The sequence below is a fragment of the Lepidochelys olivacea genome (genome assembly GCF_965140295.1).
Source record: "Lepidochelys olivacea isolate rLepOli2 genome assembly, chromosome: 11".
Classification (NCBI taxonomy): domain Eukaryota; kingdom Metazoa; phylum Chordata; order Testudines; family Cheloniidae; genus Lepidochelys; species Lepidochelys olivacea.
The window spans coordinates 63,116,199-63,129,230 of NC_140421.1; the positions used below are offsets into that span (position 1 = coordinate 63,116,199).

Genomic DNA, 13,032 nt, shown 5'->3' on the forward strand with positions numbered 1-13,032 from the left:
ATATGCCATCTATCGCTCCCCCGCAGTTAGGGAAGCCCATTTGTGCAAAGCCATCTACGATATCACGCATGTTGCCCAAAGTCATGGTTTTTCGGAGCAGGATACGATTAATGGCCCTGCACACTTCCATCAACACGAGTCCAATGGTCAACTTTTCCACTCCGAACTGGTTAGCGACCTATCGGTAGCAGTCTAGAGCAGCTAGCTTTGACAGTGCAACTGCCACGCGCTTCTCCAATGGCAGGGCAGCTCTCATTTTCGTGTCCTTGCGCCACAGGGCTGGGGTGAGCTCATGACACAGTCTCATGAATGTGGCTTTCCTCACCCAAAAATTCTGCAAACACTGCTCGTCCTCAGATATGGATAGACGATGTGATCCCACCACTCAATACTTTTTTCCTGAGCCCGAAAGTAGCTTTCCACTGTGGTCAGCACCTCCGTGAATGCCACAAGCAATCTCGTGTCATAGCTACTATGCGTAGTGAGATCAGTGTCAACTCCTCTTGCCTTTGTAGTTTAAGGAATAACTTTACTGCCACTTGTGAAGTGTTAGTGAGAACGAGCAGCATATTGGGCAAGAGTGTGGGATCCATTCCTGCAGACTGAAGAGGCAGAGTGCGCAGTACACAGACCGTTGAAAGGTGACGCCAAATGCAGACAGAAGAACAGGGATTATTGGGATATGAAGCAGTGCATCATGGGTCATTGGGACAGGACCCAGCATGCCCCGCAACCCCCTCTGCATTCCTTCAACTCTTAGCAGCAGAAGAGGAAGAGGTGCTCGGTGGGCTAGCTGCCCAGAGTGCACCGCTCCGAATACCGCTGCAAGTGCCGCAAGTGTGAACATGCTGTTGCGCAGGCAGCTGACAGTGTGAACACACAACAGTGGTTTCCATTCAGTGCTCTCTGAGTGGCACTGTAACTCTGCCAGTATAGACCTATCCTGAGTGCAGCCTAAAGTTTACCCAAGCTTAAACCAGGAGAGACAGTCTTGATAAAACAGTGCTGAGGAAAGCTATGGGACTTTAGCTGTTGTCATGGGATGCATCTTTACCTTCAGTTCCTACATGGTTGAGACTGATCAAGGTATTCAGTACAGAAGAAAACAGGGGCATCTTCGGTTGGGTGCAACCCTTTGTAGCTATGGTATTCACTCCGCAGTCTATTTGTTTGTTGATGTAGGTGGGGGATTGCACTTAAAAACCCCAGACAGGCACCTTTATATATATATATATATAAAAATAATATGGCAAAGTTCAGGAGAAATAACCAGTTGAAAATGCTCCATTTTTTTTGGCTAATAGATATTTGATCTTTTTTTCCTTAACCCCTCTCTCTCCTTTCTGAAAGGGAGAAGAAACATTTTTCCTGACCCCCTAGTGGAACGTACATCTCAGTGTTCTGGCTGAAGCAGAGGTGATGTGTTTCTGTTAATCAGTTCCTCTTCCCAGTTTTTATTCTTGGGTCCTCCTCTCCAGTGAATAGCTTAGTGCCCGCTCCTGCTGCTTTCAGCCTTCCTGTGCTACAGCAGAGTAAAACGGGCCTGATTCTTGTCACTGTCACTACTGCCCACACACAGGGTTTTGCATATTTACAGTGAAAACTGACAAGACTCAGCAGCAGAAGAGGCATTGGAGCTGTGTAGAACAAGGAAGAAAGCAACTGTCCTTAATTCACACTTGCACATTTTTTTCAAACATAAGAGCTAGAAATTTAATATTTTTTAAAATGAAGAGCTTAGATTCTGCAAAAGCTGATGACATTTGTGTGAGAGCTTCCTATATGCCTCACAAGTGGACTATTTTTTAAGCTTTATATGTTTCTCCATTATCACTGCAGCCTTTACTCTCTTACTGAGACTCTGAACGACTTCTGTGATCTACCTTAAAGAACTAAGGGGTGTTTTGCCATAGTATATCGGGTACCCTTTCCTCCTCCGTGAATTGGGGTTCTGAAAATGCTCCCAAATCAAGTTATACTACATGGAAATAGTAACACTTGCCTAGTTGTCTGCATTTTTTTTAAAGTACCGTGGAGCAATATAAAGAGTAAGCAGGACATGTGCCTGGGTAAGATCAAAGTGTCTGCTTTCTTTGCTCTGTGGAGCCAACATTCATCAAAATGACAACGTGGTCTGCTAATAAGTGATTTTCCAACTTGTAACTGAAGCAGATAATTAGGGTTGTTCCTTCATTGACAGCCTGTATGTTGTACACATGCATGCTTGATCTGGCTGTGACAGCAATATTGTGTACACTGTTTAGTTATGAAATGCATTAACTGTTAAGAATGGGGAAAGATTATATGTCAACTTAATGCTTAAAGGACCCTTGTGAATATTAGCTCCATCTGGAGATACCAATTAGTATATAGTAAATTTAGAATACTAGTTGATGAACATACATACAAAGTCAGAGACCAGAGTGGAGGTGGTGCAAGAAATGGTATCGATTGCCCACAGCACATGGAGTTGATAAAAACTTACACCAGCACTATAAAGGAAACTAAGAAAACTTTACTCCTTCTATAGTGGCCAACAAGTGCTGGTTGACAGAAGTTGGTCCAGTAAAAGATATTATCTTACCCACCTTGTCTCTCATATCCTGGTAACATGGCTACAACAACAAGAAAACAGCTATACATATAAGTTAATACTTAGCTGTTTGTGCTTATATTAGCATATGGTTTCAGTGCTAATTTATAAAATAAACCTGCTCTGTGTTTTTTGTTTTTTTCTCCACTTTCTGTGGACATGTGTATCTAGGAAGGATCTCTTCATATGTTAACAGTATAAATCTCTTGAGTGTTGTGTGAATTAGCAGAGAAATAAATTGGTGCATTGACCTGATTTCTTGGTAGAGAGATGCTGATTCATTTTGCACTCAGTTGAGAAGTGTATTATGCTTGTGCTGGTGTCTTAATCCCACTCATTTGAGATGATTCCCCTGCTTGGGCCTACAAATTCCAGTTCAACCATAGATAATTTAATTAGAAGGTTTCAGTAGATTTCACTAGTGCACTAACATTGCTTTGAGGTCTTTTACCACTTACATTGTTTCTCAATAAATAGTGTGTTTGTTAATTATAAATTATTTTAACTTCCATTTAACAGATATTTTCAGATTATAATCAAGATACTTTTAAAGTAAGGGAGGATTTTATTCTGAAATGCCATTTGACTTGTGTAGTGTCAGATTAGAAAACATACTTATTGTAGTTGGATAAATAACACTTCTAAGGACAGGGTTTAATTCCCTTATGTCCTTCATAAAAGCACATTTTGGCAAGATGTTCAACAAATTAGCTTATTTGGTTGAAGTTTAATTTAATGAAGTTTTAAGTTTTATTTTGTAGTATACTATGCATTGGAATTATAAAGCACAGTGTAGAAATAATTAGCCAAAATTGATTTGAACATTTGCAGAGCACTGCTAAATTGTTTAAAATCTGCAACTTTTGTACTCTTGTTGAGGTGATATTTTTTTGAACCAAAAGCTTCAGTTTTTCCTGTGTCAAACTGGACACAATGTTTGATATCACTTAGTTTAGTGACTCTTGTGAAGGGCTTTTTAGTACCACTGTGCTTTTGATATTTTAGTGGTGGTTTCACATCCTGTTGATGAGTAGAAGAACAAAAGATCCTGTGCAGAGTTGTGAATTAGGAATATGTAACATATTCTACATCAGAAGGCCAAATACTCCCGCCTTCATCTCCATCCATAGCCTGAGTAAATAAGCTGTGAGCAGAGATCTACAGCGCATCTGGAAGAGGCTTCTCAGTTTGTGTAGACAGATACTTGCAAACTCTGCTTGCTTAATAGGCACTCTGCTTAATAAGGCCTTGTCTACCCTACACAGTTTTGTTGGCAAAAGGCAGCTTTTGCTGACAAAACAGTAGAAGGTTACACACCACAAAGCTACTTTTGCTGGCAAAACTCTCCTGTTTTGCTGACACAATGAAACCATCATGACGAGAGGCATAAAGCTTTTTGCGGCAAAGTTAAAGCAACAAAGCTCCAGTGTAGACATTGCTCTTCGTTATGTCACTATAACTGGCCTCCCCCAGTATCTCACAATGCCCGCTGTGACTGCTCTGCTCACCGTTTTGAACTCGGCAGTCCTGCATCCCTGCACAGGCATGTGCCCCTTCCCTTTCAAAGCTCTGGGAAGTTCTGACAGATGAGCGTGTCACTCCGTCAGCGAAGATCAAATCATTAACATGGAGTCCTGTTCTCTCGGACACTAGGAACACAGGGGCAGGTATGTGTGATAGTTTATGTGTGACTGGTGCGCTGTGCAGAGCTGGAGGGACGCAGGGGCTGATGCTGAGGGTGTCCCCCTCCCCTGTCTCAGGACTGGTTGCATCCAGTTGCTGTCTGAACTTAAAGAGACAGCATGCCGACATACTCAGTGTCCCCCAACACACATTCTCTCTCTCTCTCTCTCTCTCTCTCTCTCATACACACTCCCCCAATGCACACTCTGTCTCTGTCTCTCCCCCGCACACACGCATGCTCCCTGTCACACATTTCCCCTCTCCCCCCCTCCACTTCAGTTGAAAATAGGGTTGCCAACTACCTAATCGCACAAACCCAAACACCCTTGCCCCGCCCCTTCCCTGTACCAAGGCCACGCTCTTGCCCTGCCCCTTCTCTGAGGCCACACCGCCACCCACTCCATCTCCCCTCCCTCCATCACTTTCACCAGGCTGGGGCAGGGGGTTGGGGTGCAGGAGGGGATGCTGGCTCTGGGCTGGAGGGTGGGGTCGAGAGGGTTTGGAGTATGAGAGGGGGCTCCGGGCTGAGCCTGGGGTAGGGGAATGGGGTGCAGGAGGAGGTTGCGGTACGGGCTCTGGGAGGGAGTCTGGCTGTGGGAGGGGGCTCAGGGCTGTGGGAGGGGGTTGGGGTTTGGGAGGGGGTTCAGGGCTGCAGGAGGAGGGTTGGGGTGCGGGATCTGGGAGGGAGTTTGGCTGTGGGAGGGGGTGAGGGGTTGGCGCCCAGGAGCCAGAGGGACGTGCCAGTCGCTTCCGGGAACCATGTGGAGCCAGGGCAGGTAGGGAGCCTGCCTTAATCCTGATGTGCCGCTGACTGGACTTTAAGTGGACTATTAAAACCTCCTGGGTTGGTTTCAGCAGCCACTGGGAGATTGATTCTGATTCTGGGAGGGCTGGAAACCCTAGCTGAAAAGTGGCTGGCGATCTAATAGGATGCCTATGGAACGATGGGATTGAGAAACCTGCATCATGTGATGCTGTACCTGTCCCATGAGGCATTGCAAATCCTTCCCAAAGCACCCTGGAGTCAGTTGCACAGTGGAATAGCTACCCACAGTGCACTGCTCTCCGTGTTGATGAAAGAGCTGCTAGTATGGATGCACTCTGCCAGCACACGGAGCACAGTGTGACATGCAACAGTAGTTTAATTAAAGTCGTATAACGTTTGTTGACAAAATTCTGTAGTTTAAACCTGACCTAAAAGTAGCACTGTAGTCAGGGATGGCACGGGTGGCAGCTTGAGCTAGCCACTGAAGTACAAACCTGCCTGGATTCCCTGGGTGCATACCTGGGCAGCTAACCCAAGCTGGGTCCCATGCTTCCCCCAGCTACGCTTCTCAAGCTAACATGCTAAATATAGCAGAGCTAGTGTGTCTGTCAACCCAAGCTGGGATGCATGTTCCCAACTACAGTGTACACATACCCTAAGAGGTTGGGCTGGGGGGCGGAAAAGAGGACTCCTTTCCACCTTTAAACGGGGTGTGGAGCAAGTGGCTGCATGGCCACTCCACTGCTACATTCAATGAACTGTAGTAACAGATGTTGGGCATTACCCAGATAACTAAACACTATTTGCTAGAAGCTTTCCAACTTTCCAAACACTGAAAAATGATGGGCTCAGAGGGTCTCGCAATTTAAGGACAAATAAAGAGACATGGAGGTGAAGGGAAGAGCAATAACAATAGGCTATTTATATATCATTTGTTACAGATCAACTTGATTCAGTAGAGTTAGTATGGCTGAAATAGCTGTTTAAGGGGAATTTAAATGGGGACAGCTCCAGGCCTGAAATGGTTATGCATTTCCCCAAGGATTTTCTCTGTAGTTTGTCCCTCCAATGCAGAACTGTGTCAGAGCAGTATTCGCGACATTCTGGGTCTGTGGAATTGGGAGAAAGGAGAATTGGCATTGTTCCTGTTGCAGGAGAGATGATCTTTTTGCCTAAAAGTCATCTCGTTTAGGTTATTACAGGAATCCTATTGGCCTCAACTGAGATCAGGGCTACGTTTTGCTGTATGACACACGCACACGCAGCCACCCACCCCCCCTTCCTCAAAGAGTGTACAATCTGAGCAGATAAGACAAAGGGCAGGAAAAAGAAAGTAGTATTATCCCCATTTTACAGATAAGGAACTGAGGCACAGGGAGATTAATGGTAATAGTTTAATCTCATAACTATGATATTTTTCTTATGAATATATTAAAGAATATGTATTGCTGTTGATTTAAGGTGTGTGTGGCATCCACCAGTTATTTTTGCAGTGAATTTCACTGTTTAGTGATGAGTCTGAAATTATGACTGGTTCAAAAATTTCGAATCCCCAGTTTCCAGTTATCTGAGTTATAGTATGGGATAATGTCTTTATTGTGAAATGACTTTCTTATTTGAATAATTCTTTAATTTTCTTAGCCCTTTACAATATTATACCTGTTTGTAGTTAGGGTACAGAAGGATGGAAGACAGATAGCAATAGAGAAAAGGAGTGGGGTGGAGTGTTTTGTAGGTGAACATCTTCACCAATATTCAGCGAGTCAGGATTAACTACCATAATGAGAACTCTGGTGAAATAAGAGTTCTTTAGGCTGTTGGAGCATTCTAAAAACTAATTAACACATAAAAATTAATGATCTATGAAGTGAAAAATATGATTGGAAGATGGCTGTTAAATATTTTTGGGTTAGTGAGAAATAAATTTATTTTGCAACAGCTTTCTAGATACTAAAGATATACAGGACATCCTATGACTATTACTGGTAGAGAAGGTACTTTCCGATATAGCACTCTTTTTGAGGTATCTTTTTAGTACTTGTAAAAATGCACTGTTTTGTTTTATTATTGTGGTAACCCAGGTGAATCACCTAATTGCAGTGAAGCTGTGTTACATCACAGCTTTAAATAAGTACCACTTCCTTTCTGAAGATAATAATTACCTTTTAAGGTTGCTGAAATTTTCCTAATTGTTAAGATTTGTGGCCAGTACTGTTGGAATATTATTTAATATTGTACATACACTGAAGTTAAATAGCTTTTCAAACAAAGGGATTAAGAGTTCCATAATCATTATTAAATATAGTGAATTATGGTTAAGAACAAAATAAAACCTATAGCTACAGTACTTTAGAAAAATCAGGCTTCACAAAAAATAAGAGACAAAAAGACAACTTTTCATAAGGCACCCCAAAGAAGGAAGATATGTTGGGGATTTGTCCAATTCAATGAAGGATCAAGCAGAGAGCTTTTCAGAATGGCTGAAAACCTGTTAATATCATAAATCTACAAATGGCAGGGAGGAGAAGGGACAGAAAACCTTTTTTCTTTTAATCCATTGATTTAAAATAATGATAAAGAGGGTTTTTAAATGAGATACGCTAATAAATGTATAACTGAACTACTAAACAGGTATTGAACATGCTGTTGATAGTATGCCATATATGTATTTACATAAATTCTTTTTTAAAAATAAGTGTGGTTCTCTGAAAAGTGACTGCAAAAATTCTACTCCATATATGTTCTTATACCACCAAGTTTGCCATGTTATTGGAGTGACTTCCAGCACTGATTTAAGCAATGCGACTAACATCTGTCACATGGTGTTTACTCTCTCATCATCTCCCGAAGGAGAGAAGCGCATGTCTTGGAGTATCTACTTTTGGTAGTGGGTTTTTGTTTGTTTGTTTTTTAAATTTACATGTTTCTATGTATTTACGTTAGAGATGACAAGGTCAAAGAAGTGCACTTTTCATGTGGAACAGAAGGTGGTCAGTTTGTGATAGTCTTTAGTTCCTAGGGGAATTTATTCCACAGCCTGGGACGAGGCCCGAAGAAAGTTCTATTCTGTACCAAAGGAGCTTTATCCTTATTGTAGAAAGTTCCATTGTGCCAGAGGAGGGTTGTTGTTGATTAGCCTTCAACCCATAATTTTAGGTAGTCTTTTAGATATCTTGGATCCAGACCATGGAGTGTTTTAAGGATAAAGACCAAGACCTTGACCTTGATTCAAAATCCTATGGAAGGCAATGTAGAGAGCAGAGGACAGGTTTAATGTGCTCACAGTAGTTTAGATAGCCTGTGTTGCGGAGGAGATGTGCTGCAATTTTCTGTGCTAGTTGGAGTTTCGTAAGCAAAGCTTCAAGCCCAGCTATTTCCATCATATTGTTGCAGTCTGACCAAGAGGTGACAAAGGTGTGAATAACTGAGGCCAAGTCATCGTCCACCAAGGTGGGATGGAGTCTCTTAACTAACTGGAGATGATAGAATGTGATATTTGTGGATGCTGCTATGTGAGAGCTTAGTGTCATCAAGGAATCCAAGAGTCCTCCTAAACTGTGCACTTCATTGACCAATTGTGTGGGCTTACCTTCAACCAAGGAGGTTGTACCATGGTTGCAAATGATCGAAAATACTTTCCACTGCCCCCCAGCATCAGTTCTTGCTTGGCTTCAGTTTCAAGCAGCTGTTCTTCATGGCATCATAGGGTTCCATTTATTATATCTCACTAAGATGCCCGGTGAGGTCTGCAAGCCTGACATCCATGAAAAAGGCTGAGTTCTTTCTGATGCATACTTCACCACTGTCATGAAGATTCTGCAAGCGAAATTTTGACTACTGTTTGACCCTTTGCTGTAATCACAGATTTTTATGCAGTCTGCCATCAGAGTGTGTTCAGAGTCCTATCTATTGACTCTAGTGTCAAAAATAAGTTTTCATTCCTGTTAGCCTGGCAAAGCCAACACAACTGTGGGTGAGAGAGTTGGATTCTTTTGCCTTGTTCAACATCAGAGCTGTTTGCTAAGTTCCAATCAGTTTACATCTGTGCAAATCCACTGAAGACAACATAAACAAACCAGGGAAATACAATTTTGATGGAGCTACTAGAAGGTGAGTACATAACTGGTTGGAAAGCCTTTCCCAGAGAGTAGTTAAGTGGTTCACAGTCAAGCTGGACGGGCATGTTGAGTGGGGTCCTAAAGGGATCAGTTCTGGATCCAGTTCTGTTCAATATATTCATCAGTGGTTTAGATAATGACATAGAGAGTACACTTATAAAGTTTGCAAATGATACCAAGCTGGGAGGGGTTGCAAGTGCTTTGGAGGATAGGGTTAAAATTCAAAATGATCTGGACAAAGTGGAGAAATCATTTGAAGTAAATGGGATGAAATTCAATAAGGACAAATGTGAAGTACTCCACTTAGGAAGGAACAATCAGCTGCACACATACAAAACAGGAAATGACTGCCTAGGGGGTCATAGTGGACCACAAGCTAAATATGAGTCAACAGTATAACACTATTACCAAAAAAGAAAACATCATTCTGGGACGTATTAGCAGGAGTGTTGTAAGCAAGGCACGAGAACTAATTCTTCCACTCTATTCCATGCTGATTAGGCTTCAACTGGAGTATTGTTCAATTCTGGGTGCCACATTTCAGGAATGATGTGGACAAATTGGAGAAGTTCCAGAGAAGAGCAACAAAAATGATTAAAGGTCTAGAAAACATGACCTTTGAGGGAAGATTGAAAAAACTGGGTTTGTTTAGTCTTGACAAGAGAAGACTAAGTGGGGACATAACAGTTTTCAAGTACATAAAAGGTTGTTACAAGGAGGAGGGGAAAAAATTGTTCTCCTTAATCTCAGAGGATAGGACAAGAAGCAATGAGCTTAAATTGCATCAGGTGAACACTAGAAGCATATTTTAGAGCTGAATTATTTCCTTGGTTACACTAACTTCCACTGGTTTTAATGAGAGTTAAAATCAATGGGAGTTAAACTGAAGACAATGGAGCTACTCACAGTGCATAAAGTTAAACATGTTCATAAGTCTTTGAAGCATCAAGGGCCTTAGTTACTAAAGTTGGCAGAAATGAAACTGAATACACTCAGGGAGTAAATCTGTGGAGCAAATTTTAGTCACTTTTCTTTGTAGAGTCACACTATAAGGTATTTCTCCAATATAACCAGGAAAATATTCTCCAATTGAAAGTTTCCAGTCAAATTCTCAGCATGGAAGAACTATTTCCCGTATCAACTAAAAAATCCAGTTTGTCCATTTTAAATTTTAAAGATTATAGAGCTCAAAAACAGTTTCAGTTTATAAACTAAAGCTAATTTTTAAAAAAGCTTAATTATCTCTCTTAGATACATGCATACTCATCTTTTTTTCCATCTAAGCATAATGATTTTAGCACATACATAGCAGTAGTACAAATGTACAAAAAGCCAGGTATCCTTTACAGATGAATGGATATACTTCTGAATCATTAGATCTCTTAATTTTAAAAAATCCACTTTGATCAAGAGACGGACTTTTTACAATAGCAAACTCAGGAGATTTGCCAAAATAAGAAATGCAACATCTGCCTCTTATGTGTTTGTCAAGGACTGTTACTAAAAATCTGAATTTCTAAAAGCAGCAAACTTACAGTGTTGAAATTCATATCTAACTGATACACAGTAGCAGATCTAAAGAAACTGTTAATATTGACCAGTTAAATAATGTGAATACTTATGCAAAAAATCTATTCTTTTAAAAATGCCTGGTACTATCAGATGAATAAACTTGGTTACTTAATATATTGGCCTGTAAAGGAAGTAATACAGATTTTAAACTTTTATTAGCTTTTTAAAAATTAAAATTACAAAAATTCTATGAAATTCATGCAACTGAATTACAGTTAAATAATCCTAAAATACTATGACGGAGAGCACAGTAAATAAGTAAAAGAATGGCTAGGACAGAGGTGTGGCACGAACCAGCAAAAGTCAGGTTATCAGAGTTTACACACTCAAAATGTCCTTAACTCGTACTGTTTTTTTTCCCCCCTCAGGACACTGAAAAAACTCATACTGCTTTTTTTCAGTGAGTTAACTGAATTTCATTGAAACCTTAATATTGTTTTTATATAATAATTATGGCTAAAAATCTGTGATTTTTATGAGACCTCTGTGACTTCTTGAAAATTCCAATAATTCAGCCTGGGGTAGTGGGAGCTCAGGCTTTGGATTCAGCCCTGGGCGGTGGGGGCTCAGGCTTAGACTTCAGTAAATCTGAGGTTTATAATAATTTATTTACTTATTTTAGTCTGTGAATTTAGGGCACGTAGAGGGAGGAGAGAGAAGCTTGGAGATTCTGCTGCATACAAGAGACTACAACACTATTCCCAGAACCACTCCTGATGCAGTGACTCTCTATCATGATGATTAATGGTATTCTTTCCTACTAGAGCAATGGGGGAGGACTCTTCTCTTAATATAATTTTATTTTGGTGGCAGCAAAAATGGAAAAGAGAATCTGACCCTTCCTTCTTGAGTTAGCTCCACTGCATTTGATTGGTAGCACTTTGCTGCAGGAAAGCTTAGTGTAATATTGCAGCTTTGCAGCTAGAGAGTAGCCTTTGTCATCATAACAAGCACTTGTGCTGAGGAAGCAAATGGTTTCCTTTTATATCTGATCTGTTAAACTATATATAACTAGATGGAAACAACAAGAATATAAGTTTCACATACAAACACATGAAGTCACATATATCCCATGTGTATCAAGTGTGTGCATGTACACAGACTGCACAAGCAATACATGTAATTTTTCTTATGTATAGAAAAGGAAAAGGAATACATAGAAAAGAAGATGTCTAAAGGGTGTGCATATAAACAAAGTGTTATACACATTCCAGGAATATCATTTCTTATTTTGACCTATGCTGTCTGACTTGTTTGTATAAGAGGAAATGAATTTCAAATCACACTTTAGCACTATAAAACACTGGAATGTCCCACAATATAGGGATTAATGCAATTCTTTAAAAGAGAACAATATCAATAGTGTGTAACATTCTTCAGAAATATTCCCTCTCCCATGAATGAGACACATTACATAAAATCATAATGGCTGAAACACAAAGTAATAAAACACTTTATGCTAACTTGTTATAAATAATATAAATCAGTTGCCAGGGTGAAATTCTATTTTAGTCTTCACTAATTAGGGTGACCTACTCACTGACTCATTGCTGCCACATGTGAGTGATGAGATTAGAATAACACATAAAAGTAATATGTTTATTTCATCCCAGGGTTGTTCATTATGATGGCACCATAGTTAAGATCGAGCTAGGATTTTGCTTTTGACAGGATCATAAAATCTCTCTGGAGCTGAAGCTGTCAATATCTGTATATAAATCTTGGTTAGGCTTTAACTATTTACCGTAACACAAGCAATAAAGAATAATTGTGCGTTTGTGTACGCACGTGCATGTATATAATTATAGAGGCACCAATCACAAATCCATGGTTATGGTTGAGTTTTATTTTGGCTCTCTGGATTGAATGAAAAATACAGTATATCTTTTTCAACTCACAGCATTTATTCTTTGAGTGCAGAATGGCTTTTTTGAAAATGTACAAGTAAATTTATTAATTTGTTTGAGTTAAAATTCATTATAAACTAGGACTTAAGAAAAGTATTGTTAGTCTATTCTTTATCCTGAATGATGTTTAAGGTGGAATAACATAAACTCATCAAACTTTCCACATAGTCAAAATTAATTTAAATCTTGTGCATAGCAGAATTAGAATACATATATTCTTCAAATGCAGCTTAAGTTATTAGTAATTGTATCTAAATGTTAGGACTTTCTGGGAGGGAGGGGAAGGAGCGGGGAAGCGCCGCAACTCTGCTCCTCCCCCTCCCTCCCAGAAAGTCCTAAGCGCTGCCAAACAGCTGTTTGGCAGGAGGGGGAGGAACGGGGATGCGGCATGCC

General features: G+C 40.4%; 1 protein-coding gene across 6 annotated transcripts in view; it reads left to right on the forward strand.

Annotated features, from left to right (window-relative positions):
- Positions 1 to 13,032, forward strand: part of ADAM23 (ADAM metallopeptidase domain 23) — a 270,352-nt gene that overhangs the window by 99,487 nt on the left and 157,833 nt on the right. The window lies entirely within an intron of this gene.